The sequence below is a fragment of the Stenella coeruleoalba genome (assembly GCF_951394435.1).
Source record: "Stenella coeruleoalba genome assembly, chromosome: 14".
In the NCBI taxonomy this organism is placed as follows: Eukaryota; Metazoa; Chordata; class Mammalia; order Artiodactyla; family Delphinidae; genus Stenella; species Stenella coeruleoalba.
In genome coordinates, this window is record NC_137160.1 from 75,899,735 (window position 1) to 75,923,383 (window position 23,649).

Genomic DNA, 23,649 nt, shown 5'->3' on the forward strand with positions numbered 1-23,649 from the left:
ATTTACTCTTTTCTATTCTTTCTTCTTCTCCCTTTCTATTTTCTCTGGCTTTCTTGGTCCTCTCTGAATTCTCTCCTACCTTTCTGGATTTCTGGGTTGCCTCTGTATTTCCTCCCTCTCTCCCTCCCTCCTCTTCTCCAGGAACCATGACAGGCTGGTGATACCTCTTCCCGGGATTCAAGTAAACACCTTCCCCTCACACCCCTGGCTGGGAAGATAATGTGTCCTAAGAGATAGAAGGGCACTGGGCCCATTTGTGTAGGTTGGAAGTATCACTTTCTGCTTTTGGTATCCCCAAAGTCACCCTTTTCCCCAGAGCTGGCTCTCACCCCTGTTCCAATGCTCTGATCTCCCATCCTCTCTCTCTCTTTCTCTCTCTCCCTCCTTTCCAAGGCAGGAGCCCAGGGTGAAGGGCAGCATGTTGGGTTCTAAACCCCAGCTTCTAGCCTCTGTCTCGCCCCAGCAGCACAGGGCTTTCCTGTAAGGCACATTTCCCTGTCCTCTGACAGCCCTCTAAATTATTGATTAGGGCGATTCAGTACAAGAGTCTGAAGTGTGTGTATGTGTGTGTGTGTGTGTGTGTGTGAGAGAGAGAGAGAGAGAGAGAGAGAGAGAGAGAGAAGATTGTCAAAGTTGTCTAGCTTGGGTAAGCAGTATTTTTAGTACAGAGGCTCACTTTGGCGCCAGTTGGTTTATGCTGTTTCTAGAGCATCATTCGTTATCCACTTAATCCATGCTTATCATACCTCCCTTTAATGTAAATATGTTTTTGGCAGAGGCAAAATGAAAAGATTTCACCCTCTGCATTATTCTTATTAGCACCCACCTTTCATCAAAGCCGATCACTCTGCAAAATGGCAAATTTGTAAACGGCTAGTGATTTAGAGAAGTTGGAAGGGAAGCAGGGAGGCAAGGATGCAGGAAGTGTGTGTGTGTCTGGGGAGCACGCCTCTTATACATCTGTGAAGGTTTTTTACCCCTCTCTCTCTCTGTCAGGAAAAGGAACTAATTGTGGGTTCCTAATTTCAAACCAATCTACATCTTCAATGCTCTCTTTGTGTGTTTTACCCAATTACTTTAAAGAAAAAAAACCCAAGATAATGCAATGGACATTTCTTAGTCCAGCAGAAATGAATTCACTAGGAAGAGGCCGGGAATTTTTCCTCTCATCTTATCTGACCCAGAATCTGCAAGACACAGAGGCAGAGCTGACTTTGGCCTCAGGCACCAGGCACCGTTCACCACCCAAAATCTTTCTTCCTTCAATGTCCTGTTCCAGATTTTCAGTCGAGACAGGTAAGGGTATAAATGGCCCTTCAGCGATGTGTCCCAAGAATGTGGCCTGGGGGTGTGGTGGAGATCTCTGGGACAGAATACTTTAAAAAGGGTGAAGGGAAATATATTCTCCAGTCCCCAACTGCAGATTGAGGGTGTCAACTGTACAGGAGCCCTTAATTCTGTGACTTCCTGCTTTTGCTTCTATCCATTATTTCTGGTGTTGTTGTTAGGTGCCGGGGCACCAGGGCAGTGGGGTCTTGCCCTGTGAGAGCCGACGGGGCGGAGGGAACAGGGTGATCTGTAAGTGAGAGGCCATGGCAAATCAGATGACCGCTACTGTCAGGGAGGTTGACAGGGCAAAGAAAGATCAGCTCCTCCAAATCTGCTGAACTAACTGTCCCCCGGTAGCCACAGACACGTTTTCTCAATTTGAGCACAATATCCATTACTGTTTCCCCTACTGGGTTTCAATTAAAAAGGGTGAGAGCAGAGAGGGAAGACAGGAGATAAATGAAAGGGACCAGTGAGCACCGAAGTTGTGTGTGTGTGTGTGTGTGTGTGTGTGTGTGTTTCCTCTCTTCTTTTCATTTCTTTCTTGTAGCCTCGCCACTGCTCCTTGCCAGCCAGACAATCTTCCTGTGTTCCCAAAGTTAATGTTTTCATGTCTCCCAAATCCAGTAGGGCGAAGAGATAGGAAAGGAGGTAACCCTGACAGAGATTCTTTCATATCCACTGAAGCCCGCAAGAGATATAGCTGTCTCTCGGGGAGCAATGGCTTTGGGGAGGAATTTGTCTTGCCTGTGTGGTCAAGGGGTTTTGGGGATTGGAGGGGTGTGGGCATTTCGTGTTCCAGGCTTTACTGTCATATTGGAAACTGATCAAATTCCTCCTCCCTTGTACAATCTTATAGACAATATACCCTTTTGTGGTTCTAAGACACGGGGTGTTTGGAAGGTGGTTTCACCTGCTCCTCTGGCAGGCTTGGCAGGTAGGGGGCTTACAGACCTGCTTCCAAGGCCAGGATCTGGGTTGCAGATGCAGGATCCTGACTCCAGGCCTAGCCTGTCTGTCACCGAACGGCTGCCAGCTCTCCGGCCAAACACACCTCTCACAATTTGGAATCAGGCACCAGCTCCTTTACTCGCTCTGCGTTCTGTGATCAGTGAGCCTCTACCACGGCCACTCAGATAACTGCACAGGGGTCGCTGCACCTCTGTGTGTTAATTACCTGGCAACCTGGGGAGCCTCTTCCTCTGTGTCAGTGAAAGAAATGAGAGGCCTCAACAATGTGATTTCATTTTAAGTCAGAGATGCCTTGCTCCCGACCCAATCGTCCTTGTCTGCAAATAATACATAAATCCTGTTGGAGTCTTGTGGGATATCCAGGGAGTGATTGGTACAAGCCAGCTGAAGGCTTGGGTGAAAGTTTTGGCCTTAGAGATCCCAGAAGCCTTTTAAAAAGTCTCCAGCTTGGGCTTGGAATACAGGAGGGCTCGAGAAGTTTCCTTTCTTTTTAAATTTGTATTTATGTTTTAGAGGAAGAAGAGAGAGGGAGGCAGAGACACACACTGACATAGAAAGAGGGACTGTTTGGAATTGTGAGAGAGCCTCTCCTGAGAGCTGGCGCCCAGGCCTCAGTTCATTTCATCTCCAAGCCAAATATTAAAAATCCTTCTGGTGGGCGGGCGGGAGGACAGAGAGGAGCGGCCTTACGGATCTCGGATCTCGGAACCAACCTGCCCCCTGCGTTCCCTCCTAATGCCCTTTCCTCCTTTCACTTGGGAAAGGAAAAACTTCAGGCCCCGGAAGGAGTGGGAGACAGCGACAGCCCTGTACTCCTCCTAAGGTCCTTTTGGCGAAGGTTTCCGCCCGGGGCGGGGGAGCGGGGGGCGGCTTCACCTACCGCTGCCCTCTCCCCCTCCCCCGGTTCCCAGTACGGAAGCTGGACGTGCCTCAGTGCGGCTCCAGGCCTGGCCCAGCGCGGAACCAGAGAAGACTCTCGCGGCCTCGGATTACACCCGCACCCGGGGGTGGAGGGGACCGGTGCTCGGATCGGGGACCCCCCCCCACCGGCCCAAAGTCCGCACTGGCCCGCAGGGAAGCAAAGGGGTCTCGGACAGGCTGGCCTGCCCCGGCTCTCAGTCGCGACAAGGTCCCTCCAGGCCCGGGAACCCGCGACCGCGGGCACTGGCTCCCTGAGCGGGTTACCTGCCTTCCGTCTGCGGCTGCCGGGGCGGGGCGAGGCGGGCATCCCGGGTGGGAGCGCGGTCGGCCCTGCCCGCGGAACTCACGTCTTTTCCCTAAAACTGGGATCACGGGGGGGATTGAGTTAGGAGCTCCTGACCTCCCCCGGACGTCCGATGTGTCTTTCTGCAGCCTCGATTCCTAACTCCCGCCCCACTCCGGTGGCAAAGGACTAATGGGGCGGGGGCTGGGCGGGGGAGTGGGGGGGATAGTAAAGACCTTGGGGAGGGGGGTACCCAACAGAAAAGAGTCATGTAGCACCCTCTGTCTCTCAAAGTGGTGGAAAAATAATTGCAAGGAATTGCAATTGCCATTCTCCGAGGGAACCAGGCTGAGCCCGGGGAGGTTTTCTGCGTGCAGAGAGAGGGTGGGGTGGAGGAAGCCATCTCCTCTCCCACCGCGGGGGTGTGTTTTTACATGTTTTCTTAGCAGCAAGTTCTACGAACAGGTCAGCCTTACGCTGCCAGCCTGGGGAGTCTGAGGCTATTTCTGGCTTCCAGTGTAGACGCCTCTCTTTCCCCACTCGGCCCCGGTGCAAGTCAAACGCTCAGGAGATGGGGGTGAGGGTGCGGGAGGGGGGAGAGCGCCACCTCCCACTTCTGACTTGGAGGGTATATTTGCTTTTGAAATAACTTCTCTTGTCTTCAGACGGTAAAATACGAGTTCCCCACAAGTCTGAGTCTGGTCTTCTGGTACCTCAAGCAGGGTTTGGGTTGGGAGGGGGGGAAGGGGTCTGCTATAATGACCTCTGAGCTGAGTGGGCGTGGGGCGGGGGATTCTGTCTTTGCAGCTCAGCGCTGCTGGGGTACCCGGGCGCATTATTAAACCCAGACGCTCCGTCCAGGAGTTGGGGCCATGCGGAAAAGATTTACAATTAAGCCAATTGGGGCCGAATACAACCGTCCAGAGTTTGCAGGTGTAAATAATGCCTTGCTTTTTTTTTTTCCATTCCAAGCGGCTTCATTTCAATCCCCCCTTCTACCCCACCCACCCATCCACGGCTGGACCCTAATTCTTTTGGGGTGTTGGGGGGAGGACGGTGCAGCAGAGTTAGGATTTTTCTATTAGACAAGTAAATATATGATGTTGCACTCACTTTTATGTCCCTGTATCAATGCCATGGATAACCAGGACAGGCTCCTCTATTTCATTCCTCCGTCTAGAACTGAGAATTGCTGGAGTCCATGAAAGCCCTTTTGAGTGTGGGTTATGAATTCTTCTTTTAAGGGAATGGGACAGATTTCTATATAACAGGGATATTGGAGTTGAATCAGTATAAAGTTTTTGAGTTGTAGAGATTGGGTGAGAGAGGGATAAGAAAAAAAAAAGTAAATTCCCTTTAGTTGGGGTATCAGAACATTGCCCCCAGCTGAATCTGGAGAAGAGGTGGGCTTTCAGAGAGTAGAGCCAGATGCTTTTTGAGCTTCAGTTTAGATCTTCCTAATGTTTGGAGAGCTAGCTGAGCGGTTTATGGGCCCAACTTCAAGGCTATACTTCACTGCGTTATTTAAACATAATAGAATATGCATGTGTGTTTCTAAGATGTTCTATGTGGGTACAAGTGTGTATATATGGACTTGCAAGTAGCCCCAAATATGAAATTAAATCTCAGATTTAAAAGTGCATTGTAATCACACCTCACGGGGCTGACTCCCATTTGATCAATATAGACAGAGTGAAATTTGTTTTGCCGCACCGCAGTTACTCCTTTTCTCTCGGAGCAATAAAGTCTGTCTGTTACAAATTAGCAGGGAATTGGAGAATACGCCCCCACCTCACCCCAAGCGTTGTTCGCTGTTTTCAGTCTTGAGCTATATCCCACTCAATAATATATGTAAAATGTGTGTACACAGGCACTTTTCCAAAAAATTAGCGATAACATTCCGGGTGTATCAAGAGGGGTGTTTTTCACCCTCTGCGTGTAGCGCTCTGTCCGCATATGAGTTGCCACTCTGGAGACCCATCACCGGGGGGTTGGCACCTACGGGGATCACGGGGGAGGAGGCTTTCCAGCCCAGGTTGCATGCAAGGGCAGGGAATCAAGGCGCCTGACTCCAGCCAGTATCAGGTCATGGGTGTAGAATTAGGAAGGCAGGATTTAACATGTCCGCAACAAAAAGAGGCAAAGCGTCAACCCAGCCTGGGATGAAACCTCCGAGCTGCCACAGGAAAGTTTCTAAGCAGCGGAGCAAACACTATTTTCCCCACTTTTCTTTCTTTTCCTTTTCCCCCTTCCTTTAAAAACTTCCCTGTCCAGTGCATATGTTGGGCATAAATAAAAGGGGGTGGGAGGGGATTGAACGCTGGGTGAACCCGAATCAGCCTTAAGCAATGCGGGGAGTACTTGGGGAGGGTAGGAGATAGATGTGCCCTAAGTTGGAGGTGGGGGGTGGCTGGAGGAAGGGACCGCTTCCCGCTTGGAAACCTCCGTACCTCGTTTCGGGAGGGACTCGCCAGGAACCTCTGCCCAGGGTGCCCTTGCCGTCTCGCCCGCTGGATGGCGCTGGGGGGAGACGAGGCTGGCGGACAGTTGTCCTCCTGTACCCCGCAAGGCCTGAGCGAATCTCCGCCGACGCGCGGGATTGGGACCTCGGTTTTGAGCGATCACAGTGGCAGTCCCGATGCACCAGGAGACCGGAGCTGTTCCTGGAGTCTGGAGCGGGAGAGGGTCACCCAGAGCCCCGCCAGATCAGGGAGCTGGACCAAGAGAGGCTGGACAAGAACGGGGATGTGGGGAAAGATGGTTCTCGGGGCAAACTAGTGCCTCGTTTCTTAGGTGTCACCTGCACTAGCTCCTGTTTACTGGGAAAGGGGTGTGTGTGTGCGTGCGTGCGTGCGTGTGTGTGCGCGCGCGCGCGCGCGCTCGCATTTGGGGGGAGTGGTCTGGAAAGGAGGACAGCCAGATAGGTAATGGAGATGCAGAAAGGGTACACGGTTTGCAGAACCTCACCGTCCAATGTCCCTTTTTGCAAAGGCCAATCTAGTGGTCCCCCGGCCCAGGTATGCTCCGTCTAATCTGAGTGGCTGGCCTTACCAACCAGAATTGCATCTGGAATTGGGAATCTCAGGGCTGGGATGATCTCTGGCTCCTTGGGGACTTGGGGCACTGCACATTGCCAGAGTCCTCATTTGGGAGTGTCTCTCTGAAGGCACTTAAGACCTCAGGCTGGCCCTTGCACAGCCAAAGGAGGAGCTGTGGGCTACAATTTGGGGAAGAATAAATTCACGCCACACTTACTGAGTGCTTTCTGTGTGCCAGGCACTGTGTTAGACATTGCCATCTTGTCCAAAGTTTCTTATAGAGCTAGAAAGGAGAAAAAAATAATCAACCTTAACCAAAGAAGTTAATCGGCTACATGGCCTGGGTAGGAGAGTCTAGTATTAGTTCTCCACCTTGTAAGCTCCTGGAGGGATGGGACTCATCACATCTCCAGCTCTGATCCCACTGCTTGGCACTTAGTAGGTGCTCAGTAAATAATCTTTTGATATAGGAATGAAAGTCAGTGAAGAAAGGGAAAGAAGGCATCAAACTACAGGGGATTCTCTGTGCACATGAAAAAACAAGTGACCACTTCCAAAGAGTACTTTTTAAAAAACGGCATGAAATTTGTTAGCTGCTCCCCCAGACAGATTCTGACACGAGACAGTGCAAAGTTGGTAGTGGGAAGAGAAATTTGGTGTAGTGGATAGAAACATCCACTTGGTCATCCCACAAAATACTGACCGAGAGGCTTATTTGCCCCCGTCCTCTGCTGAACACCGGAGACACGTGGGTGAAGAGATGGGTCCTCGCCAGCTTGATGCTTACGGTCCTGAGCTTTGTTCACTGCAGTTTTAAAAAAAGAGAGAATTCCCATTTTAAAGATGAGGAAAGTCAAGGCCCAGGAAAGGTGGTGTGGGAGAGGGCTTAAGCTCCAGGTCTTAGGGCAGGAAGGCTGAACTAAAGTCAGCCCCCAGCTCTTCTGCGCTCTGGGGAGAGGGAAGGCTGGGTGAATTTTCGCTCCCAGGAAGAGGCAGAGTCTGGGAGCCCTGGAAATCCTGGTGGCGCTACTGACCTGGCCAGGCGTGGTCATCCTGGGCCGGCTTAGGGGGAGCAGAAGTTTATACCCACTGAGGTTGCAAAGGCCATCCCCAGATCTGCTCGTCCCAGCTCCGACCTTGCCTTGGGGCTGTGATGAGGGATCTAACCTCTAGACTCTCCGATCCGTTTTTTTTCCTTTCAGCAGGTACACCTAGCCTAGGACTGAGCAGCATGGCTGCTCTCTACAGACCAGAAGTTGTGGGACAGAGAGCTAGGGAGTCTCCTCCAAGGTCGCATTGCTAAAAAGTGACCGCAGAGAAGATTCTACAACCCCCCCCCACCAGGGTTTTATGTTTCTGTGCAGACTCCTCCCCTCAGTACCCCAGTGCCCGGCGCAGTCTGGCACGTGCGGTGTGTTCATCAAATGTTGTTTGATTGAATAAACTTAATTCTTGTTTGGTTTCTATGTTTTAAAAATAGAACAAACTAAAAAATGAATCAGTGATCGAATAAAGGGCAGTGGGGTGAGAAGCTCATTCCCCCGACTCGCTGCGAGGGGGTGGGACAGCCTTGAGTCACCCACGCGCCCTCGCACAGCGGCAAGCCCACTTCCCACCAGCTTTCCAAAGACGGCTGTGATTTCCTTCCGTCTATATTTTTGTCCTAGACTTCGTTGGGTTGATCGATAGAAGAGACAAGCTGACCCACGGCGAGGTCAATACAATCGATTCGACGATTTCGACGACCGCTCGGAAATCGCCCTCGTTGCTGCGCGCTGGGTGCCGCGTTGCTGCACCCAAAAGGTTTCGGGATTTAGGGTTTCCCGCTCCCCCGCTTAAGTTACCGAACTGGAGCGAGGATGGGGGTAGGTGGACGGGAAGAAGCCTCAAGCCTCACACGAGGGAGCCTCTGGGAACGCTAGGTCGGGAGAGTGCTCTCCACACCCAGCCAGCCCGCCAAGCACTCTCGAAGCTCTGGTAAATTTCGTTCTGGAGTTTCTCGGCCTTGGAATCAGACACCCGCATCTTTTTGCAGCCGGTCCGCTCTCCTTAGCCCTTTGTTCCTCATCTGCGAAATGGGTTTGTTTAAAAAAATCCTATTTATTGGAGATAAGATTTGTGAAATACCCACGAGGAAGATAATGTTCTAAGAGCTTTCCCACACATCAGCCCACCAAATACAGCAATCCGAGGAGGCAGGCGCCTTCTCAATGATGTCCATTTCCCAGATGAGGAAACTGAGTCATGCAGAGACATACAGATTTGCCCGAGCTCCTACAGCTAGTTAGTCCCTCGTGGAGCTGAGATTCAACCTGGGGATGGTCTAACTTCTTGTCTGGCTTTTAACGACAAGGTCGTAGGTGCACCGCGCATACATACGGTAGGTACAGAGGGGTGATCTGTTTCCTGTACTTCTTTGCCCTTTTGGGAGGAGACATTCCATTTAAACCTTTCCCAGGCAGATCTGCAGCTGCTTTGATCCTTTGGTCCCTTCCTTCTGGAAGCAAATGCAATGGCGGGGGAGGGGGGGAGGGCGGTTTCCGAGTCTGACAAACCTTCTTAAACTGCGAAATCCAGAGCTTTCAAGACTTTTTTTTTTTTTTTTTTTTTTTTGTACGAAGGAAGGAGGGGGACGTGTGTGTATGTAGAATCAATATGGTCCAGACAGCCCTTCACAAAGGGGCTCCAGGCGGGCGCCTCGGCCGCAAGACCCCCGCCCCACCGCCCGCGGCGAATTAATTGGGCCCTGAAAGAAGGGGCGACGTAGCTTCCAGTTAATTAGTCAAGAAATGAATCAAGCCCCAGCGGCCTGGCAAAGACCCCTGGGGCGCGGGTTTTGTGCAAGCCAAATTGGTCGGTGGGGCGCTCCCCTTTGGGCCGGGTGGGGCGCGGCGGGGAACCCGGCTTGGGCGCCTCGGGCTGTCCTGCACCCGGCGCCCAGCACCCCGCGCCCCGGAGCGGGCTCGCGCGCTCCCGCTCTCCCTCGGGCTCTAGCTTTCCGCGTCTCTCTCCCTTTTTCTGTCTCCCTCCTTCCGCTTCTCTCTTCCCTTTTCGGTCTTTGCCGTCGCCCCCTCTCCTGAGCTTTGCTCGGGGTTTCCCACCCCTCTCCCAGCTTCGTCTCTCTCCAAGTTCTTCGTCTGGGACGTCTCCCTCCAAAGCCTCCGCCTCCGCCTAGCAGATCTGGGGCTGGGTGGTCTGGGAACGGCGCTGGGGATGCCAAGAAGCGCTGACTTGGGGAGACAGGGTGGAAATGAACACGGGCTTTGGAGCCCTTGGCCTGCTATGTGTTCCTGGGTACACGACTCTTCATCCTTGGGTCACCTAGGATCCGGGCTCCCGGCTGCGGTTAAAACACTGAGATAATGCACGGCTTTGAAAGGCTTCGGTAACCCGTGACCCGTGTCCCCATGCGATGAGGACTTAGGACTGAGGCAGGCCTGTGACACACAAGCAACTATTGAGCGCCTGCGGTGTGCCTGCCTTACTTTGTTCCTCCAGCACCTCCTCCGGTCACGCTGCGGTAACCCAGGCAGCGAAGATCCCGGTGTTTCCGTCCAAAGCAGCTCTGTTGGAGGGAAGGAAGGGGAGACACCAATCGTAAACTCACTTATTTCAAGGTCTTTTTGTGCCACGTGCCAGTGCTCTTTTCTGAACTAGAGGGGTGGAACTGGGGGCTCAGAGAAGTGGAGTAATTTTCCTAGAGTCGCACAGCAAAGGGGATGCACGGCTAAGGGTTTCACCCTGAACCAGGCGTTCGGTGCCTGCCCCTTGATCCCGCCAAGAGCTCAGGGGGTCTTCAGAGGTCCTGCTGGCCTGGCACCGAATATTTATGTACAGGAAGAGGGTCGCCAGAATCGCGTTGCCTCCTCCAGCTTAGAGCTAAGGCCCGAATCTCTCTCGGACTGCTTCTTTCCCTCTTTCTTGGTCTTTCGAGCTCAGTCTCCACTTTGGTCTCCCACCCACCAGTCTTTCTGTTTCTCTCCTCCTCCCCCTCGAATCCGGACTCGGAAGTTGAGGCCAGAGTCTCTCCCACATTCTTCCACTTGTCCAGGTAGCTGTTCACATCTCGAGGCTTGGAGCCGGGTTGACATCCAGCTGCCACCAACTGCCAGGATCCGAGCTACAGAAACAAACTCGATCCGATTCCATGCCCTCCCTGCTCCGTCGCCCGCCCGCCCAGCCCCTCCCCAAGCCGCATCCACGGGGTCCTAGGAGCAGACCCCAGTGGATGATTCGATGAATGCCTGCGTTCCAAACAGCAATCCGGAACCGCGTTTTTTCTTTCTTCTTTTGCCCGCTTCACCGACTTTGGCTTCGCTCAAGGCCCCGAGGTGCCCGCGCTGCGCTTGGCATTCGCTTCCTGCCCCTCGCGGGAGGCCAGGGACTGTGGTTTCCGCTCGCCAAGTCCCTGCCAGGCGCGCAAGAGCTTGGCGAGCTTGGCGCACGCGTTTGGCGCAAACTGCTTTGGGCCTCAGTTTCTCCGCCCCTTTCGGATCAGAGAAGCGACAGACGAAACAGTTGGGAGAGGAGGAATGGCCAACGGATTGGGGGTGGCGGGACCGCGGTTCCCGTGTGTGGAGGGGAGTCAAGACTGGAACCCCGGCCGCCCGCCCTCTCCCTCTCCCCCTCTCCGAGGACTGTTATCCACTTCCACGACCCCAGTCTCCCCCAGGCGCGACCTACAGACTGGTGGGGCTCAGCTGGCCGCATGGGTGTGCCCGGCTACCTGGAGGCGAGGACAATCCAGGTCCTAGCCAGTAGGTGCGCGCTCCGGTGCGGGGAAGACTGGTTGCCTGTGGCGCTGCCCGCTCCGCTGTAATTGCTGCTGGCCTTGGTGCATTTGCGGCTTCAGACAAGGTGCGTTCCAGCACAGTGTTGGCACACCTGCTACTGCGCTTTAAAAGGGGGCCTGTTAGAGCCCTGGAGCTTTGGAGGAGTCCCTTAACTCTTCTGAGTTTCAGTTGCCCCCTCTGAAAACTGGGGATGATAGGTCCTGCCATAGAGGAGGACCAAGGCAAGGAGCAAATGAGATCACGTGTGTACAGCACTCAGTCTAACCCCTGGCACATAGTAAGTGCTCGTTAAGCGTTAGCTGTTTGGGCGCCCTAATCTCTCTGTCCGTCTCTCTAGATATCAGATAACAATCTCTCTCTCTCTCTCTCTCTCTCTAACTATCTATATATAATAGATACAATCAGTATATACTTAGTACATATTATATATGTATTTACTAAAAGTATTGACTCAGTGTATATATACTTAGTACATCACATATATACTAAAAATATATACTATATATATTTAGAGTATCCTTAAGAACATATTCTTTTTCTTAGAAGACTACCTAGCATATATTAAGCCCTCTCTCTATAAGCATTGCTCTCTTACCCAGTTCCGTTTCCAGCTCAGCCTAAAGCTCCTTGGCCTCCTCCCAAGTTGATCCTACAGTGAGAGCCTTCCTCAAGCCTCCCAATCCAGGTTTAGTGCTGCTGTGGGCTCCTTTCCCAAATCTCAGGATCTCAAAACCGCAAGTGATCCCAGAGAGACAGTGCTCTCTTCCTTCCCTTGCATTGGAGTTCAGGTCCCAGTAGGGCTTGGAGACCAGGTGTCCTGACTTGGGGTCCAATGCCTTTTCCACCCCCACCCCCGCCCCCCGCATCTGCCCCAGGCCATTTCCATCTCCCGAACTGAGAAAAAAAGTTTGTCAGATCTATTGAGGGAATGGCACTTGTGGAAAATGAAGGAACGTGATTGGGTGCCTGGAGCGTCCTTGGGCAGAGCCCCCGGGGCAAGGAGCTCTGTAAATGGGGAGGGGGCTGCCTGTGACCCCCTGGGAGGGGTCCTGGATGCCTCGTGGCTCTCAGCGCAGCTGTGTATGGCTGATGACCCCAGACTCTGAGGCCCAGACTGCAGCTGCCCAATTTGTAGTCAGCAGCAGGAGTCCACCATCCCTTTCCTCAATCCTCGAGGACACTGGGACCACTCCTTCCAAGCCTGAGAGCGGGTGGGGGAGGGGAGTGATGAGAAAGGAAAGTTGGAGAGACGGAGAAGGATGACGAAAGGGAGTGTGGAGAGAGTGAAAGCAAGAGAGAAAGGGGACACTTGGGGAGAAGGGAGGAAGGAGAAAACGGAGGGAGACAGACAGACACCGAGAGATAGACAGAGACCCTTACCCACCCGCAGAGAGGCAGAGAGATAAACTCAGGAGACAAAGAGAAAAACAACTAGAAGCACAGAGAACGAACGACAGAGGAAAATGTGGGACAGAAGGAAAGGGCATGGAAGAGGAATGCCCCAAAGTAGAGAGAAGAGAGACGGTGGGGAAATGATAGCCCAGGGAGGTCTGGGGCAGCCCAGCCACACGCCCTGGCCCCCTCTCCCGACACATGCCTTAACTTGCTAGAAGATTATCTAGCCCAGTATAAATGCCTCCATTCAATCATGACTGAGCTACTCCAACTGACCAATTCCCGAAGTAGCCTCCAGCCTTAAGGGAATATGTTTTTCACACCATACGAAGCGTCAGATACCAGCAATTTAGGAGATAAGTTATCATTCATTAGGGGTTTCCAGGGGCCCCCTACCAGGCCTTTGGGGTAGGGGCGGGGGAATGTGTGGCTGAGAGCTTCCGAGTCAGTGTGCAAAAAGACAATGTGTCTCTCTCTTTGCCGTCGGCTAGGCACGGAAGCCTCTCTCCTCCCCCCAGCACATAGTCACTCAACTCCACAAGGAAGGTTTGGTTGGTAGGGTCCAGTTGGCCGAGAAGAGGAAACATTCCGCCAGAGTCCTCCAGATTCTCAAGAGTGCACTGGGCGAGATGGAGAGGGGCTGTGCATGCAATTTCTCAGCTGCTCCCTCTGGAGGAGGATGGTGGGGGGGATGGGGAACGTCCCCAGCCACTCCTGGGAAAGCAGATCTTTGTTTAACCAGGGGAGGGTGGTGAGCGATGAGGAGGGGGTTAGATACTAGAGAGGAGCCTGGTTAAGGTGACGTTTCCCGCCTCCCCGAAGCATCACTCCAACTAGTTCAAATAAACCAGGACTCATCTTCCCTCTGGCCCTGCTTCTTCCCTTACTGGCCTCCCGGTCTGCTGAGAAAGGTATTTTAAAAGGACATTTTCATGGTAGCAAATAAAAGGATTTCTTGTCCTTTTTCTTCCTCCTCTTCCTGCTGCTGCTTCTTGGTCTTCTTGCAAGGCTTGTGTTTGCTTCGCTTTAACAAACAGCTGATAGAGTTTGCTTTAAAGGAGCACTAAAAAAAAAAAAAAAAATTTGTACAGCCCAAGGCAGGCCAAGCATTAACCGTGGGCATGCGTGCTCATGTGGATGTGTGTGTGTGTGTGTGTGTGTGTGTGTGTGTGTGTGTGTTAGGCCTCCTGAGTGGGCTTGTGGTTATAGAGGGGACCTGCTTCAGGTGCAGAGAGCTGGGAGGGGGGAGGGGGAGGAATGCACAGACAGATTTACACCTGTGCTTACAGCTGCCACTGGCAACACTTACAGCCTCCAGAAATGACCCTCGGTGCCGACTTGTCTGGAAGCCATCAGGGTTAGTTTTGAAGCAGGAATCTTCAAGTGGACCAGAGGGCAAGCTCTGCCCACCCCCTCGCACCCCCCTTCCCTGTTGCTGTCCTCAAGTGCCGCTCCCTCCCCACCACCTGACAACCCCCTCCCGCCTTGTCTGTTTCCTCTATCAGACAAACGTCATCATTTGAATGTCTGATCCCTTTGGTGCTACCGCCTAATGAGGGCTGGGCAGGGTGCAGGGTTTGCAGCCGGTCCATCACAGCCACCCTCCTCCCTCCCGCCGGGAGCTGGGTCTGGCCCCAGGAATCTGTGTGGGATTCCTAACTCTACCCTCCAGCCAGGTTCTGCCCCCTGCCACCAGCCCCACCACAGCCTACTGGCCAGACAGTTGAGTGACTGATAATATCCAGATGCCTCTGGAATCTTGCTTCCAGTCCTCCCAGCGCTTGGCCAGGTCCGCAGAAGTGGGGGCAGTGGGCAGCAGGCATTCTGCCCCAACACTTGTTGCCACCTCTCAGAGGCCGATGAAAGGCCCACTCAGCTGGGTCCTTCAGGACGGGGGACCCTGGAGCCAGGGCACTCAGAAGGCATGTTTGACACCCTTGCTGGGAACTTTGAGTCTCCGACTTTCTCCCCTCAGCCCCACAGAGGTCTAGGAGTCTGGGAGGGAGCAGACTGCAGACCACGGGCTGCCGGAGAAGCCACAGGGGAAAGCCAAGCACTTTGCCTGAGAATTAGCAGGCACTGGGCAAGTATCTGGCCTCCATTCCATTACTGGTAAAATTGGGAGTGGCTGGGGAGGCAGATCTTTTTATATACCTTGGTTTCACCTTCACAGTGATTTCCTTAACATATTTTTCAGTCATCTACTCACTTTTTTTTTTTTTTGGCCGCACTGTGTGGCATACGGGATCTTGGTTCCTTGATCAGGGATCGAACCTGTGCCCCCTGCGGTGGAAGCACGGAGTCTTAACTCCTGGACCGCCAGGGAAGTCCACATCTACTCACTTTTTCAAAACACCTAACTTGTTGAAAATTAAATCTTTAGCTGGATACCGTAAATCAAACTTGTGTCTCACTTCCCAGCAGTAGAAGGAACCCAGAAAATGGCGAGCAGTGGATAGAAAGCAACGTTACAAGGCTCTGAGCTGGAGGTTCGCTCTCGCTTTGCTAATGCTGCAATGATTGTTAGAAGGGTGATCGAGACAGGTAGGTGGGCGCTCATCTGAGCCTGGACTTAGTCCGAAGGTCCGAAAAAGAATTGAAAGGGGAATGGTTCTCTTCCTCGGGGATTTAGTTCCATATAAAGCTGTGTTCAGCTGCCACCCTCGTACCCCCCCCTTTTTTTTTTTTTTTTGCGGTACGCGGGCCTCTCACTGTTGCGGCCTCTCCCGTTGCGGAGCACAGGCTCCGGACGCGCAGGCTCAGCGGCCATGGCCCACGGGCCCAGCCGCTCCGCGGCATGTGGGATCTTCCCGGACCGGGGCACGAACCCGCGTCCCCAGCATCGGCAGGCGGACTCTCAACCCCTGCGCCACCAGGGAAGCCCCTCGTACCCCTTTGGATGCTTTGGGGAGCACTTCTCAGCATGCTTTCCTAGAGCTTTTTAATGCTACGGCAGCATCAAGCATCCTGTGTTCTGATTTGGGGTTTCTAGGCTCTGCTCTTCCCTGAGCCTCAGAATCATGGCTCAAACCGTCCCTTTGTTTTCTCCATCACCAAGAACGGCTTCACCACCTTTTTGGGCCACAGAGCCCTTGGGCAATCTCGTGAAGCCTGTGGATACCGCCTTGGAATTCTCTTTTTACAGGATTACAATTTTAAATAAAAGCAATATTAAAAATATAATAGTAACATAGTTACTAAATAAATATATATAGTAACGTATATGCTCCTTAGGAACGCATTAAATCACACAATCCAGCCATGGCTCTAATGTTGTACCTTTGAAGTCGGGATGAGCAAAACAACATTTGGGGATCTCAGTTACGCCTGTAACGCGATTATGAAAATACCTCTGATTCTTTTGGTGACCGAGTCATAGCCAGTGCGAGTGTTCCCGTGGGTGGTCACCTGTATTCATAATGGAAGAAAATACTGATTTCACTGCGAGTCATCCAAGTTCATAGATGCCTGAATCCTATTCGGGGACACCCCTGTAAGAGTTCATTGGAGGACAGCAGGGTAAGAACCGCTGAAGTGTAGAGGGAATGAATTGGGCTCTTGGTCTCTTAGGAAGGTTCTCCTGGGAAAGAGCCATGGCTTTGAAAGCCTGCACAATCTACAGATCCCACGAGCTCAGGCAGAAAGGAAAGACATTATCAACATCTCAGGGAATATTTCTCAATAGGCCCAGAGGGGAGCGAGGTCTGGCTTGGGACGGTTTGGCTCAGAGAAGGGAATTTTCTCCCCAGAGTGTTCAGCAATGCCTCCATCCTACACACCCACCTCTGGGGTGATGTTCTAGGCAGCTCTGCCCCCTCTAAAACCTCAGCTTTCCCACCTAGACAAAAGATCGCTGCCCCTTCCCCTCCACCAACACCATAACTCCTGCACAGCTCTTTTGCCCCGAAGGGTCTGTGGACAAGTCCGACCTTAGCATTGGGTAACCCCTTCGTAAGGGTGAAGACACTGAGCTGATGCATTTTTTGCCTTTAAACAAAGCACTCAGTCAAACCTCTGTGATCAGGGAAGTTGCAAATGGCCCCAGGACAGTAGCTGCCACTGTCCTCGGTGAAATACAGTGCAAAGAACTCTGAGCTACTGGGACAGGCACTTGGAGGCTTGTTTAGGGGATAACCAGAAACACGAAAACTGGAAACTGTCAGAACACCCTCAGGTAAATGGAGTGTAGCTTAACGTTGACTAAGGTGACCTCAGCAGATTCTGGGGTCCCAGTAAAAGGAGAACAAAAGTATTTGTGGACCAGCTACTCTGTGCAAGACCTGTGCCCTGTTCCTGACTTACAGTGGACCTTATCTAAAGGTCCCATTACAGGCTCTAATATCCATTCACTCAACTCATTCATTCCTTAGCAAATGTTTACCAAGGGCCCATATGCATCTCGGTCTAAGGATATAGCAGCGAGCCTAGCACATAAAAATAATTGTCCCCAAGGACCTTCTAATGTGGGAGAGAATAATGAGAAACAAAATAAAGAGGAAAAATAAATGTTTAGTGGTGATGAGTCATATGGAAAAAAATAAATCAGAAAAGGGAGTTGTGAATGGAAGATGGGGGGGGCTTCATTTTTATTTTATTTTTTTATTTTATTTTTATTTATTTTTTTGGCCACACTGCACACGCAGCATGCGGGATCTTAGTTCCCCAAACAGGGATCGAACCCGTGCCCCCTGCAGTGGAAGCTTGGAGTCCTAACCACTGCACCGCCAGGGAATTCCTGGGGGCTTCATTTTTAAAGGAAGTGTGAGAGAGAAGACAGCTGCAGGAGACCCACATTTACTTGAACACAATCCTGGATTCTGAGCTGGGCACCCTTTGTCCACCGTCTCCATCATTCTAGGTAGTTCTTATTTTCGTCCCTATTTTATTGTTGGGGAAGGTGAGGCTCAGAGAGGTTAAGTGACTTACCAAGGTCTGCATAAGGCAGAATTAGAATTTGAACCCAGGACTCAATTTCTCTTTCTTCCATACCAGGCTGCCTCTGACACATTTCTGGGAAGACAGAAGAAGGGAAGAAACAGGAAGGTCATGGAGGAGTGGCAGAAGAACACCAAAGAGTAAACTTTACCCTATGAATCATTAGCTCAGTCTTCTAAGACTGGGGAAACTGAGGCCCAGAGAGGAAAAGTAATTGTCCAAGGTCACAAAGAAAAAAAAAATCCTAATGGCTAGATGTCCTAGCTCATCAGCACCTAGTCTTGTCTTGGCATCGTATGGCAAGTCACTTTGGGTCTCTGGGCCTCAGTTTCCTCATCTATAAAATGGAGCCAAGCAGATCAGTTGCCCACAATGGATGAAAAGGAAAGACAGAATCACTCAGGAGAGAGAATTTATTCTAATGCTTGGCACAGAATTTGTACCCAATAAATATTAGATTTCTTCACTCTTCCTCAGCCAACCTTCTCCTTGGCACCATTTGGTCAGAGTAAGGGTCATATGTCTGTTGGTTTTCATGGTCTGGGCTAGCGGTCTCCAAATTTTTTTTTTTTCTTTTTAATTTGGCCATGCTGCTCAGCTTGTGGGCTCTTAGTTCCCCGACCAGGGATAGAACCCACGCCCCCTGCAGTGGAAGAGAAGAGTCCTAAACACTGGACCACCAGGGAATTCCCTCCAAACTTTTTTTTACTGAAACATTTCCAACGTAAAAGAGTACAGCAACTGGTAGAAGGAATTCCCGTATACCCACCACCACTTCAATAATTATCAACTCATGGCCCATCTTGTTTCATTTACGTACCCTCACTGGATTGTTTTAATGCAAACGCAGACACCATATCATTTCATTTGTAAATACTTTGGTGTGTATCTCCAAAAAATAAGAATAAAAATTTTAAAAAACAACTACAAGACTGTTATCACACACACACCCCCCAAAAGCAATGACTGGGTCATCTTATGAAATACCCAGTTCGTACTCAGTAGTTCCCAGTTGTCTCCATTCTTCTTATTTTATCACAGTTGGTTCGTTCCAGTTAGGTTACAGGCAATGTGTCTACATTGTTTTTGATTATATATCTCTTACATCCACTTCCCATTTCTTTTCCCTGAAAAAATTGTCAATAGAAATAATGGAATCATTCTGGCTGTTGCCATTTGCATCCCTGTAGTGTCATTTATTGTGTTTCTCTGTCCCCTATATTTCCTATAGACCAGTGGTTAGAAAGAGGTGTTTGATGAGCTTCAGAGTCGATTCTTTTGGCAAATCGCCTTCATGGATGGTGGTATGTACTTTTTATTCTTTTCACTTTTATTATTTATTTATTTATTTATTTTTGGCCACGCTGTGCGGCTTGTGGGATCTCCCTGACCAGGGATGGAACCCGTGCCCCCTGCAGTGGAAGCGTAGAGTCCTAACCACTGGGAAGCCAGGGAATTCCTGGTGGTGTGTACTTGCATCAAAAGACTTGTGATGTCACTTGTTTTTCTTTTTTTTTTTTAATTTTATTTATTTTATTTTTATTTTTGGCTGTGTTGGGTCTTTGTTGCTGCACACGGGCTTTCTCTAGTTGCAGCGAGCGGGGTCTACTCTCAGTTGTGGTGCACTGGCTTCTTATTCAGTGACTTCTCTTGTTGCAGAGCACTGGCTCTAGGCGTGCAGGCTTCAGTAGTTGTGGCACATGGGCTCACTAGTTGTGACTCGTTGGCTCCAGAGCGCAGGCTCAGTAGTTGTGGCGCATGGGCTTAGGTGCTCCACGGCATGTGGGATCTTCCCGGACCAGGGCTTGAACCTATGTCCCCTGTGTTGGCAGGCGGATTCTTAACCACTGCACCACCAGGGAAGTCCCACTTGTCTTTCTTCTTGGTTTATGAGTAGCTGCTGATGACTGTTTGTAGGATGGACCCATTATTTCATTAGGGGTTTGCACAACAGTGATATTTCATTTCTTTCATTTCGTCTTCATTTATTATGTGAAATACTCCCAAATTTCTCGAGAGGACACCACATCACTAAACGCTAAGGTTTGAGTAGACACTGTCCACTATCTAAATTTTCACGCTTCCAAATGATATATCTCTTCTGTTGAATTTGACATATGACATATAATTGAACTGCACTCAACTGGAAATTAAAAGCGATAACGTTTACAAACAAATGTGCCGGGAATTTCTTCCTGTACTCAGTGGTCAGCCCGTTTCTAATCCAGGGGTGTGCACAACATCATCGGGAATTTCTTCCTTCTCTTTCTTTTTAAAAAAATTTTATGGGAGTATAGTTGACTTACAATATTGTGTTAGCTTCAGGTATAAGGAATTTATTTCTTAATTCAGTCAGGAAGCCCCTTGCGAACCAAATGAAAAAGGAGCCTGTGAAACTCTCTGAAAATGTTGATCCATCGGACCCCGTCTCTCTCCCCCCTACCCCCCCACCTCCCAACTGTTCACCGGTGCTGGGAGAAGGAAAGGAAGATTCTGCCACAGCTGTGTCCATTTGGGAGGGTCCTGTGCAGAGAGGTTTACAAACTGGAAGCTGCCTCAGGGAAAGGCGAATTGTTTTTGTTTTTGTTTTTTTCACTTTTCATTTTAAAGTACTCACTCCATCAGAGCCAACGGGAGATTTTGAACAAACCACATTGCCCTCAGGTCTGCTTCTCGAAGGAGGGGATTTACTCTTCACCCCTCCCCCCCCATGAGTGTTCACAGCAGAATTAAGGCTAGGGAATCTGGCAGGGGCTCCCTTGCTGAGTGGAAGGTGTGTCTGTGCCCTTTTGCAAGGCTTTAATCACTTGTTTATAGAGGGGGAAGGAAAAAAAAGAAACCAGAAGGAAGACAGTGGAAGCTGTTCAGTCTTGGGTTCCCTCTCAGGCAAACCCTCTCACACCCACCCGCCCTCCATATGCTGGGGACCAGCTCAGCTTTCCTTTGTCCTGGGTTCCAGAGCAAAGGGGGTTGGTCCCCTGCAGAGCTGAGCCTGACGGTGCATCAGCGGTGACGGTGGGGCTGCCCCGGGTGTACCGATCCGCAGGCCCGAACTACCTTTAAGTATTTACACATCTCACCCTCACCTCCTCACACACATATACCCCTTTTCGTACCTATTCTCATCACCATATTTCCCAAGCTGACACGGGACCCATGTTCCAAATAAAACCTTCACTATTATTTTCACATAAATATTTATCTAGAGACACTGGTGTCCTATGGGGAGTTGAACTTGGAAACCAGAACTGGAGGTGAACCTACTTTCAACTGTAAACTATTTGGAAGTGTGTCATTTATGGATGTATTATCCATTAATAAAGAAGCACATTTAAAAAAAAATGCTCATGGGATAAATCTGAAATCTAGAGAAAAGCTTAATAACAACTCTAATAATAATCACTTTCCTTTTGTTCCCGATATGTATAACGATATGTTATACATATCGTTAAAATAAATAAAAGTATTATTTCCTTTTGAGTAGGTTGTGTGTATATGTACAGGGTATCAAATGGAAGAAGTACAAAATGGTAGGGTGAAAAGTAATTCTCTCTCCTATAACTCTCTCCTACTTCCTCTCCTCATGAGTCACCATGGTAACGACATGTATCCTAGTTATATTAATATACGTGTGTGTATACATACATATATATATATAAGTGTATGTATAGTTTTGACTGATGCATCACTTTCTTTTGTTTTGTGAAATATATTCATGCCAGAATATATTTTTTCAGGATTCCTTTTTAAATAAATTAATATACATGGAATGTCTTTGAATAATTTATATTTCATTCAACATGTAAGGAACCAGCCTATCAAAAAAGAGAGACTAAGCCCGACAAAAATGGGCAATCCACAGGGAAACAGTAGCATGTGGTAGCTCGGGGTAAATGACAAATATCTGCTATGTAAACAGTAAATCTGTTGGGCCAGGTGTTACCCAGACACAAGCCATTTTCCCTTCACCTTTATCAATAATAAATGCAGTCCCCCATCAACTGGACCTCAAGACTTTTGCCTACACTGCAGACGGATCTTGCTAAATGGACAGAAATTGCCAGGCTGAGCAACTGTACTGAAAACATTGACATCTTGAAACCCTCAGCAATTTGGCTATGTGTTTAAGGGTGTTGGCCCCCAAAGGTTCCAGCCGAATCCTCCATGCTTTTCGCTGGCAAGGAGCGCTGCTTTACTGTGCCCGTGATGCTGGATAGGTCTTTAAACGAGCCTTCTACAGTCCCTCCGTGGTCAGGGCAGTCTACTGCTCTGCCGTCTCCAATCCATTTGCGATGGCTGTAAAAAGCCACCTTCCGATGCTAGCAGTAAATCTTGCCCTCCCATTCAAAAAGGCTGACAAGAGGGAAGCAGCGTGAGTCTTCACCCCAGCCTTGCAAACTTGCCGTCCTGCTGTGCACGCTTGTTTTCTGTGTTCGACAATGTGTGATCCTTTCTCCCCACCATGGTTCTTCCCTAGGGTGGGCCGAGTGCAGACTTAAGCCATCGAGTCTGAAGTGTGGTTCCGTAGCGATGCAAGAAAGTCAGACTGGATTCCTTGCCACTCGGGCTGATGGCTGTTCAAATCACACAGTCCCTCTCTTTCTGTCTTTGTGAAAATGGTGAACTTTTGCTGGCAAACAGGTTTTTCTGGCTGATTACCCTTCAGATGGATGTTTCTCTTGACTGAGGGAAGCCAGGGCCTTTCAGGAATGTTTGTAGTTGTTTGGAGGAACCCCGGGACTTGGGTATAGACCCGTTTCTGAACCTACCTCTTAGGGTAGTCGCCGCCCCATCTGGTCAAACAGTCTTAGAAAAACAGCATTGGCTGGACTTACTGATCAGAATGTCATGACCAGGTCAGACAGGGGAACTGGCTGAAAAGCTAGCTATGGGTTTTGAGTGCAAATAACTGGCTTCAGATTCATCTCTTCTTGATATGGTGAACAAGTCAGCCAGACAACCTCTCCGACCCTCAGCATCTATCAAACGGGGCTGAAGCTTCCTGTCCTATCTCCTGGAGCCCGTGGATAAAATCCTCTGCAAACGTAAAGTACAGAATGTTTGGAAACTGGTATTGTTATGATGGTGATCACAACAATAAGGGAGACACCTCTCGGGAGTGAAATAGATCGACACTTGTAAAACACGTGGGAATCTCCCGGCTCTCCGTGCCGTAAAAGTGTGAATCTCAGGGAGCTTGAGAGATGGAGCAGTAGGATTGCTGTACCAGTGAATGTACAGATAAGCTGCTCTTCAGATGCGTACAATGATAAATCCTAGGGCATCACCTCTCCGAGAAAGAACTGGGTGTGTAAATGTAACGGCATAAACACACGCTCACACACATTCAAACACACGCAGGATTGAAAGCTATCAGACATGTGGAATTTTTATCATTTCGTGTCCTTGTCCAATCTGCTTCCTTACAGCAGCCAGAGGATGACTTCAGAGTCCAAATCATTGTCACGCTACATATATTTCCAATAGCTTTCCATTGTTCTTACGAGAAAGACCAAAAATTCTCAATAGACCTGCGAGGTCTTCTCCACCTCAATTTGTCTCAAGTTCTCAGTCATTATTTTCTGCTCTTGCCTTGTGGTAGATTGAATTATTGAACCCCAAACCTTCACACCCCTGTATCCATGCTCTTTGCCTTGTGTCTTGGTGGTTTCACTCATCTAAGATTAAGGTAACTTCCCTGACCTTGGTCCTTGGGCTTGGTCATGTGACCTGCCTCAACCAATCAAAAGCAGGTAGAAATGATAAAAAGGAATGAAATTGTGCCATTTGCAGAGACATGGATAGACCTAGAGACTGTCAAACAGAGTGAAGTAGGTCAGAAAAAGAAAAACGAATATTGCATAATATTGCTTATATGTGGAATCTAGAAAAATGGTACAGATGAACTTATTTGCAAAGCAGGAATAGAGACATAGATGTAGAGAACAAACATATGGATACCAAGGTGTGGGGGGAGGGTGCG

At 50.0% G+C, this 23,649-nt stretch overlaps 1 long non-coding RNA gene across 1 annotated transcript in view; it reads left to right on the forward strand.

Annotated features, from left to right (window-relative positions):
* Positions 1-18,895: 18,895 nt before the first annotated feature.
* The window catches only part of LOC307197072, a 42,672-nt gene continuing 37,918 nt past the window's right edge, over positions 18,896-23,649 (forward strand). The window contains exon 1 of the long non-coding RNA XR_013831317.1: positions 18,896-18,970. This is a non-coding gene — a long non-coding RNA (uncharacterized lncRNA). The remainder of the gene's footprint in view (positions 18,971-23,649) is intronic.